This window comes from Gopherus evgoodei, chromosome 10, assembly GCF_007399415.2.
Source record: "Gopherus evgoodei ecotype Sinaloan lineage chromosome 10, rGopEvg1_v1.p, whole genome shotgun sequence".
NCBI lineage: Eukaryota > Metazoa > Chordata > Testudines > Testudinidae > Gopherus > Gopherus evgoodei.
The window spans coordinates 61519157-61528212 of record NC_044331.1 but is presented as its reverse complement, the minus strand read 5'-3'; the positions used below and the strand labels follow the sequence as shown (position 1 = coordinate 61528212).

Here is a 9056-nt window from a genome sequence, read left to right as displayed (position 1 = left end):
TATTGTGTAGATATCTCTGACACTAACATATACTGAAGTGTAAACAAATACATGTTCATTAAAAGCCCCACAAATATAGCACATGCTATCCCCCAAAAGCTTTAATCAGCAGCATTATATGTTGAATTCTAGAAACCTATTACTTCTATATGAGTTAGCACAGGGGCAATAGTTTTAAACAATCCAAGCTGGATGTACATATTGCTGAGGGAATCCATACTATGTAGCCATAAATCTTGATGTTTGGAAAGTCCAGTCCTACATGTGAACAAACATGTCTACTTTTTTTGGCTCTCAATTTGCAGATCCAAGTTTTCACCCCCAGTTGAGATGAGCAGTCTAAGAGGTTGACCCTCCCCAAACGGTGGACACTAGGAGCTCTGTCAGAATGACTACAGATGTGGGACTCAATGCAGAAGTATCAGGGCACCAAAATTGTTGTTCTCTAGCTAACAGAAAATCTCCGTCTTTAGCCACTGGTGTTGCTGCAAAGCTGGACCATCTAACGGTGATTAAGGGGAGAGATAGGTGACACCAACTCCGCATGAAAACTAGGACAAAGACAACACGAATCAAGTGCATTTTGTACCATGCCTGCATTTGAGCACCAGATTTCACAAGCACTGAAAACTAATATTTCATCACCTAGAAACCCTGATTTTTACCAATCAATTTTCTACAATTCAGTAAAAGTTTTTTTTTAAGTGCTAAAAAAGTTTTCAGTACCCAACATCCACCTTTTTTTTAATATCAACCTCACGGTGTTATTCACTGATAACATTTGAAGTTCCCAGTGATGCTTCTTTTCCCTTCTAGATAGCCCCTTTACCTAATAGAAATACAATTTAGTATTTGTATCACAGTAGCTCCCAAGTGGATATTGAGGCCCCCTTGTTCTGGGTGCCCTACATATATGTAGTGAAAAAAGTCTCTGCCCGGAGGAAACAGACAAGACAGACAACCAGGGGTGGAAAAGAAGCAGCACCACCTTCATTTTGCAAAGGCAGAGACTTACCCAATGTCACATAGGAAATCTGTGACAGAGACAAGAATTGAACAGAGAGAGTTCAGTGCCTTAACCATAGGACCATTCTCATGCTCTGTCCTTCTATAGTTTGTTTTGGGGTCCTCCTAGCTCTCTCAATTGACTGCTCTGAAACTTCCCAGGACTGTCTGTTTCTCCAGTGAATTTCCAGCTTTTTCTGATGCTCTTCTGCAGGGGTTCTCAAACTGGGGGTTGGGACCCCTCAGGGGCTCATGAGGTTATTACCTGTGGGGTCACAAGCTGTCAGCCTCCACCACAAACCCCACTTCACCTCCAGCATTTATAATGGTGTTAAATACAATAAAAAGTGTTTTTAATTTATGGGGGGGGGTGTCACACTCAGAGGCTTGCTATCTGAAAGGGGTCACCAGTACAAAAGTTTGAGAACCACTATGTCTTCAGAAAGTCCTGGATTCTTCAGCTTTTCTCTGAACCAAGACTTCAAATTCTGCAATCCTTATCAAGATTTACTTCGGCAAAGCTTGTATGCAAATCAATGCAGGATATCCTGGCTTCATGAAGTCCTTAGCAAGACTCCCATTAATTTCCATGTGTCCAGGATTTCACTCACTGGGAATTTTGCCTGAGTAAGTTTTGAGCAAAGGAGAGCTGTAAGATCTGGTTATTAAGGAATATAATGGTGTCCTGAATGTTGATGAGTAGAGAGCTAGTTTCAAAATAAAAGCTCTCTTTCCTTGGAGAATTATATAATGTGGGCCTTGAATATTTTAAGACTGTAACAGTGCAAACTATTAGGTTCATTTTAGACCCTAGTTTAATTCATTTTAATGTTTTGTTTAGTATTACAGCATTTATTTCATTGGTCATGACAAGTGGCATTTTTTGATCTCTTGCAAAAAAGTATAAAACCAATAATGGCGTTTAGGAAAATGTTCCTTGATTAAATTTGACAGGTAAATTAATTTGAATATCAATCATTGCATATTATCTATGCTTATGTTGTAGACAAATACATAACTCAAAAACTGTTTGCAGAATCATGTGCCTGACCTAAAATTAAACTGCACAGTACAGATGCATGGAAATCTTAACACTTACATACAGTATCTGCTCCACAGCTATGTTGTGAGTTGAAGGCTTATAAAGTACTATGGAGTTCATCTGAGGATCTCAAAATACAAGTGCCTAACTATGTTAACAATATCTAGAGCTGCTTAAATAGCCTTTCCATTTAAAAAAGGAAACAAACAAACAAAATCATTCAAATGTTTGGTGAAAATTTCAAGACAATTGACCATTCCATAAGCCGGAAAAACAGAAAACATTGTTTAACTGCAAATACACCAAAATTATGAATATTCATAATTTGAGCAACTCTTTGAATACAATTAATAGTATTACTACTAGTGTGTAAATTTATGCTTGTGATAAGTTCCTGGGTCACATGTTCATAAAGGATTCACTTATGAGGGTAGGACAGTTCAGTGTCCATGCCTGGTTAGTCCTGGGCCTATTAGCGGGAACTGACAACAGGAGCACTCTATTAAAAAATCCTGCCATTAAAGGAACACTCTTTCACTGGGAACAGGGCAGAAAACAATTTATTTTACATATCATCTGGAGGTCAATGTTCTGATAGCTACCAACCTTGAAGCAGTGATCTAAAAGCAAGTCCTGGTCCCACAGAAGTCACTTTAAGGCCAGAAGAGACCACTATATCTTATCGTCTGTATTCCTGTGTATCATAGGCCACCACCACCAGCCACACACTAAACCCAACTATTGAAATGAGATCTAAATGTTACAGCCCACAGCCTATTGTGCCACTGGCAGAGAATAGAAGGGATCAAGGTGCACCAGGCTTGAGGTCCCTGCTATGGCAGGGAAATGATTAACTGAAAAGTCAAGTGGAGTTTGGCTACTGACTTCAATGGCACCCAGATTTCACCCTCAGGGTGTCATTTGCAGAGCTGTGAGCCAGTTAGTGCCCTGCCCCCTTGTAAATATTTGCAACAGTTTAGTCTGCCATATGCATGTTCTGCTTCCTTTGAAAAAGTCATAAAAATTTCAACTTTATTGCTGAGACAATAACAATGTTATTAAGTACAGCCTAATAGCTTCAGACTGTGATATTAACAATTTCAAAGAGACACTGGGGCTTCCATTTCATTTCAGAAATCATAAAACTTTTTTTTATATACTATTTTCATACTGCCATGCAGTCTGAATAGTTATTTGCATGAGGCCCACAGATATAATTAGTTATTGATCATATGAAATGTTTATTATTATTGGTACCACAGCAACTTCTTAAGACTGTGACTAAGACAGGGACCCATTAAGTCTGGCACAATTCAGACACAAGCCCTGCCCTGAAGAGCTAACGATCTGATTAATCAATCTAATATAGGTAACTTGTCACTGCTTATGTGCAATGTGGAAGGAGGGTGCATCAGGCTAGCTAAAGTCCACTTACGAAGCACAGTCCCTCTCCAGACAGCCCATGACGTGGCTGCACACTTAGCAGGGAGTAAGGACCAGTATAGAGTACAATAGGCTATAATAGCCAAGCACAGAGCACACTGCACCTTCTACAAATGCAGCAGAGCTAACACACTAAAGCAGTCAGCCTAGCAGCCGCAGGAAGAATTCTAGCACAGTGAGTCAGAATTCCCTGCAGGAAACTCCAGCTGCTGTGCACAGGGCAAAATCTGGAACGATAGATACTTCTCAAGTGGCTACACTCCCCCCCCCACCTCTTCAGCCCCCCAAAACTAAGATATTTTAAAAAGTAACATCAGTTTGTAAACTCATGTCTGTGTTCTGCTCATTATGGCTTTTGATACATTTCTGAACAACATAACTAACGTTTCAGCTGGTTATTAGTACCTGGGGAATTTCCAGGGAGAACTCAGTAATAGCTCTGGTCTGGTCTGAGCAGGTGCTACATCACTGACTTCAATGGAGCTGTGTCTATTTACCTGTGTTTTGGTCCTTGGGCCCCAATCCTGCAAGTAACTTCACACAGACTGATACAAGGGGCTCTGAATGTGTTCAGGGGTCTGGCCCCCAAAGAATATCCTGTAGGTTCAGACCCTTGGGCCTGGCCTACATGGGGAGTTGCACTGATTTAACTCAATCTAGAAATGGATCAATTATTAAATCAGTGCAATCCTGCATGGATAGAACTCAACTATATTGGTTCATCAACAAGGCACTGATTTAGCTAAGTTGATATGAAGCACTGTAATATCATGCAGCTGCCTCCTGAGCACCCCCATCATGGCCAGAGGTCACTCTGCATTTGTTTCCCCCTCTTCAGGGCCCTTAAGAACTTATAGTTCAAAGGCAGTTCAAACAAAATCCCCAGAAGGGGTCCTATTTATTTAGTCCTCTGATACATACTGGCCCTCTGGGCCCCCACAGTTCACTGTCACCCCAATTAACCTCAAAATAAAACAAAATGCTAACTCACAGTCTACATCCCAGGTGGCCTTTACCTTCTCTCCCCTGCTTGTACAGGCACTCTCCCAGGCCTCTCTGTCTGGAGAGCTTTCTCCCACTCATTCTTGCTGCTTCACTTTTTGCCCTGCTAATTTCATGCTCCATACAGTTTCCCGGGCTCCCTTCCCTTCCCTTTGCAGCAACTTCCTGTTCTTTTTATCCTGGGATCACCTGATCCAACCCAGGTGTGGCTCATCCTATAATCCAGGCTAGTTTAGCCCCAGGCTGTACAACCCACGGGGAAAGTCACTCTTTACAAGCACTATTACCGAAACAAAATGAATGTCCACACAGTGCCCCCCGCACTGATCTAACACCATCAGTTTAGTTAAATCCCTGCAACATCCTTGTGTAGACAAAGCTTTAGACTTCAACTTAATGACTATAAAGTTCAATCCTGTAAGCTAATTTGTAACTCTATTTATTTTAGGTCTTTATATGGACCCCATCATTTTAGTGTCTGGGCACCTCACAATTTTTGATGTAGTTATCCTCAAACACTCCTGTGAGTGCCATTATCCCCATTTTACCAATAGGGAACTGAGACAGAGAGGAGCTAAGGCCACATCCTCAAAGGAACTGAGGTGTCTAACTCCTGCTGAAATCAAGGAGGATCTGGGCCTGAGTAATTTGCCTGAGATCACACAGGAAACTTTGAGGCAGAGTAGGGAATTGAACCAAGATCTCCAGCTAGTCCTTAAGCATCGAGCCATACTTCCGCTCCACAGAGCAGAAAACATTGGAATAATTTCCTTACCCTTCCTTACAGAACATCAGCCTGATCAAAAGCATGTTGAATATCAGCATGTTCATCATTGGCAAGAAAATCTCCATAGATATTTATAAAGTATAGAATGTTTGGCTTCAATAAAGTTTTATGTTAACAATAAAATATACTTCTCCATGCTATGGAAGAAGATTAAAAAAAAAATCTTTCCTTTGGTCAATCTGAAAACTGATTAAAAGGAAATTCATTTGCAAAATCCATCTTCTTCCTTTTCCCAAGAGTTTTGTTTTAAATCTGCTTGTTTAAAGGTCCACCCTCCTCATGAGGTAAGCAAATGAATCTTATTATGCCAATAGGAGTTATGTAACAATGTGGAATTGAGACCCAACTCAGAAAGAGAAAAAAATCCCCAGTAAACTGGCTGGCTCTGAAGAGTGGCAGTGGTATATGGAGCCTTTCACATGTAAGGGTATGTTTACACTACAAAATTAGGTCAATTTTAAAGAAGTCAATTTTTAGAAGTCAATTTTATACAGTCGATTGCATATGTCCCTACTAAGCACATTAAGTTGGTGGAGTGCATCCTCGCTACCATGGCTAGCATCGACTTACAGAGCGGTGCACTGTGGGTAGCTATCCCACAGTTCTTGCAGTCACCGCTGCCCATTGGAATCAGGGCTGGCTCCAGGGGTTTTGCCGCTCCAAGCAGCTTAAAAAAAAAAAAAAAAAAAAAGCCGTGATCACGATCTGCGGCAATTCAGTGGGAGGTCCTTCGCTCCAAGCAGGAGTGAGAGACCACCTGCTGAATTGCCGCCGAATACCTTAAAGTGCCACCCCGCTCCGGAGTTGCCGCCCCAAGCACCTGCTTGGTAAGTTGGTGCCTGAAGCTGGCCCTGATTGGAATTCTAGGTTAAGCTCCTAGTTCCTGATGGAGCAAAAACATTGTCGCAGGTGGTTTTGGGTATATGTCGTCAGTTGCCCCTCCCTTCATGAAAGCAACGGCAGACAATCATTTTGTGCCTTTTTTCCTGGGTTACCCGGGCAGACTCCATACTCTGGCAAGCATGGAGACAGCTTAGCTCACCATCAGAGCTGTTGTTGTAGGCAAGTCTACTGTGGGAGCTGCTGTGATCCAAGCAGCCAGTGCAATCATTGACATTCTGTTATCAAGGGTAGTGACTCTGGGAAATGTGCAGGCCTTTTTAGATTTTAGGTGCATCATATTCCTGTCCTTTGTTGCTGGTGTAGAAGTCTTGCAGCTGTACATTCCAGTCCAGTCAGTGCTTGTAACAACCCATAGCACTTCTGTGGTTGACACATGTAACAAACAGCTCCAGAGCTCTTGCTCTTTTGCATTGGCTGAGGTACCTTGCCCTACCAGGCCTCCAAGCTTTTGACACAGAAGCACCTGCAGCAGCTGGCATTGCTATACAGCACCAGTTCCTTTCCTTAGGACTGGAACCCATCCTTGTCGTACATGTAGAAGAGCTCCAGGAATCAATCCCTGAAATCTGGCAAAGGTTCCCTTCAAACAGCAGGTGGAATGTGGCTAGGTTTTTTCTCCCGCATGATAAACAACTGTCTTCAAGGCTCCTATTGTTGTTTTTGACTTCAGAAACCATTTGTTCTCTGCTCTGGTCCTCCTCCACTGCTCCTTGCTGTTGTTGCAGAAGTTAGTCTGTAGCCGCTTGGCCGGGGGTTCTGGGAACGTCTTCTCTGCCCAGCTCCTAGCAACCTCCAGGGCATGGTGTATGGGTCGTCGATAGGAGACCAGCTTATTAAACATGAAGTGGTTGAAATGCTCCTAAAAGCCATCAGACCCACCAGCTTGTCTGCTGAAACCTCGGAGACCTTCCTATCCCCAAACCATTGTATCCAGTGCATTCCGGAGATTGCCTGACATTTGGACATGACTCTGTAGGACACGATGATTGCAAGCCACCAAGAGAAGCCTTTGGTCTTCCCCCACATGAGCTCCCCAATTCCAAAATCTTTCCCATTCTGATATTCCACCACTTCCCCTGCAACTCTGCTCTCCTGCTCCCGATGAGCTTGGGGAATCTGGTCTGGTCCTTCTGGATGCTGCTGGCAGACATGGTACTGCTGCTCTGGGAGGACTCCTTGGAATCCTCCTCAGCGAGGTCCATCGGGGTGCCTGGACATAGCCATCCTCCTCTTAGAGCACCAAATGGGAGCCAGAGACTTCAGGTCATTCTCTTCTTTAAGTTTTATCTCATGGAGATTCAATCCTGCCTGGAATGTCATGTGAGCTAGAGGCTTCTGCCTCAGGCTGCTCTTCCAGCCAGCAGAATTGCACGGTTGCACTTAACCAGCCTACCCCTTGCTCCCATGGCTCATGAAGCCTGGACAGTAGTAAGGAGCAGTTCAACTATAGGCTGAGCAAGTGCAGAACGGTGGTAGAATGTGCCTTCAGACATTTAAAAGCTCGCTGGCGCTGTTTGCTGACTAGGTCAGACCTAGGTGCTGACCCTGCCAGCAGGTAGGGGATTTTGGGGGACAACTACTGCACTGGTGGGGTGCAAAATAAACTTTATTAAGAAAATGCAAAAACAGGGAAAATTCAATAGTGAGGGATATGGAGTTTGCTAAGGTAGACAATTGGGGAGGGGTTTCTTTTAGTAAATAGTATAGGGGGTTTCAATACAGTGGGGTACAATACAGTGGGGTACAATACAGTTGGTAACCGATTAACACTGAAGTATAAATGTAACAGGTAGCTAACAATTTCTATGTAAAGGGTTTGTCACAGCAGCATATAACCAATTAACAGTTATGGGTAAAATGTGTTAAATAACCAACAACTCTAGATAAAAATGTGTCACAGTGGTGTAAATGTAAAATGTGAGGTGTGTCAGAGAGAAAAAGGGTAACCAATGGGGTTTTATGCTAGACTTCAATAATACAATTGAGCTTTGGCAGCAGTAGGAGCGGGGTGAACACGTGGGGGAAGGTATTAAAAGAGAAAGAGAGAGAGAAAGGCAGTGGTAGAGGAATGAGGTTGGGAGATGGGAGAAGAGGAGCACGTGGTGGAGCAGAGACCAAAGCCAGAGGTGCAGCGGAGGAAGATTTAAACTCAGGGAGACACAGAGAGCAGACAGGCTGCAAGTTTAAACAGCAAAGAGACTGCAACGAGTGACTGGGGAGCTCGGGGGGCGACACGGGCAAGCTTAGGGGAGGGGGTTAGGGCAGCGGGAAGACAAACTTAACCACAATTATACAGAACACAGCAAAATCTTATTTATGATCTAACTTAACCAAGACTACACAATTAGCAAGTAACAGAACACAATGCAACAATTCTTTTTTAAACCTAACTTACAGAGCACAATACAAACAATTCTTTAAACCTAACTTAACCACAGCTATGCAAAATGAAATTACAACTTATCTAGACTAAGAACCTGATTCCAATAGGTGCACCTTACACTATGCCGATTCTTTGATCGGGAGGGAGAGCAGTTCCAGAGGGCAGAGTGTGTGTGCCCAGGGTACAGCCCCCGGGGGGGGCGAGTGCTAGCTGCAGCACTGGGGCAGCTGCAAGCCGCCGGCCCAGGATACAGTCCAGGAAGGCACAGCTTAGCAGCGACACAGGCTTATTTTTAGCAGCAAAGGCGCTGCGGAGCAAGAAACAGATTACAGATACAGACCAAGGAGTTAGCTTGGGTCTGTCTGCTGGGGAAACAAGGCCAGCAGCTAGGACAGGGGGAGTCTGCAAGAGGGAGTTCTTACCAATCCCCAGGACAGCAGCAAGCACAGAGGCAGGAACAGCAGTAGCATCGGAGGATGGAGAGAGGACTC

At 43.6% G+C, this 9056-nt stretch overlaps 1 pseudogene; it reads right to left on the bottom strand.

Annotated features, from left to right (window-relative positions):
- Positions 1–6439: 6439 nt before the first annotated feature.
- LOC115658851 overlaps positions 6440–9056 on the bottom strand; it is a 98886-nt pseudogene continuing 96269 nt past the window's right edge.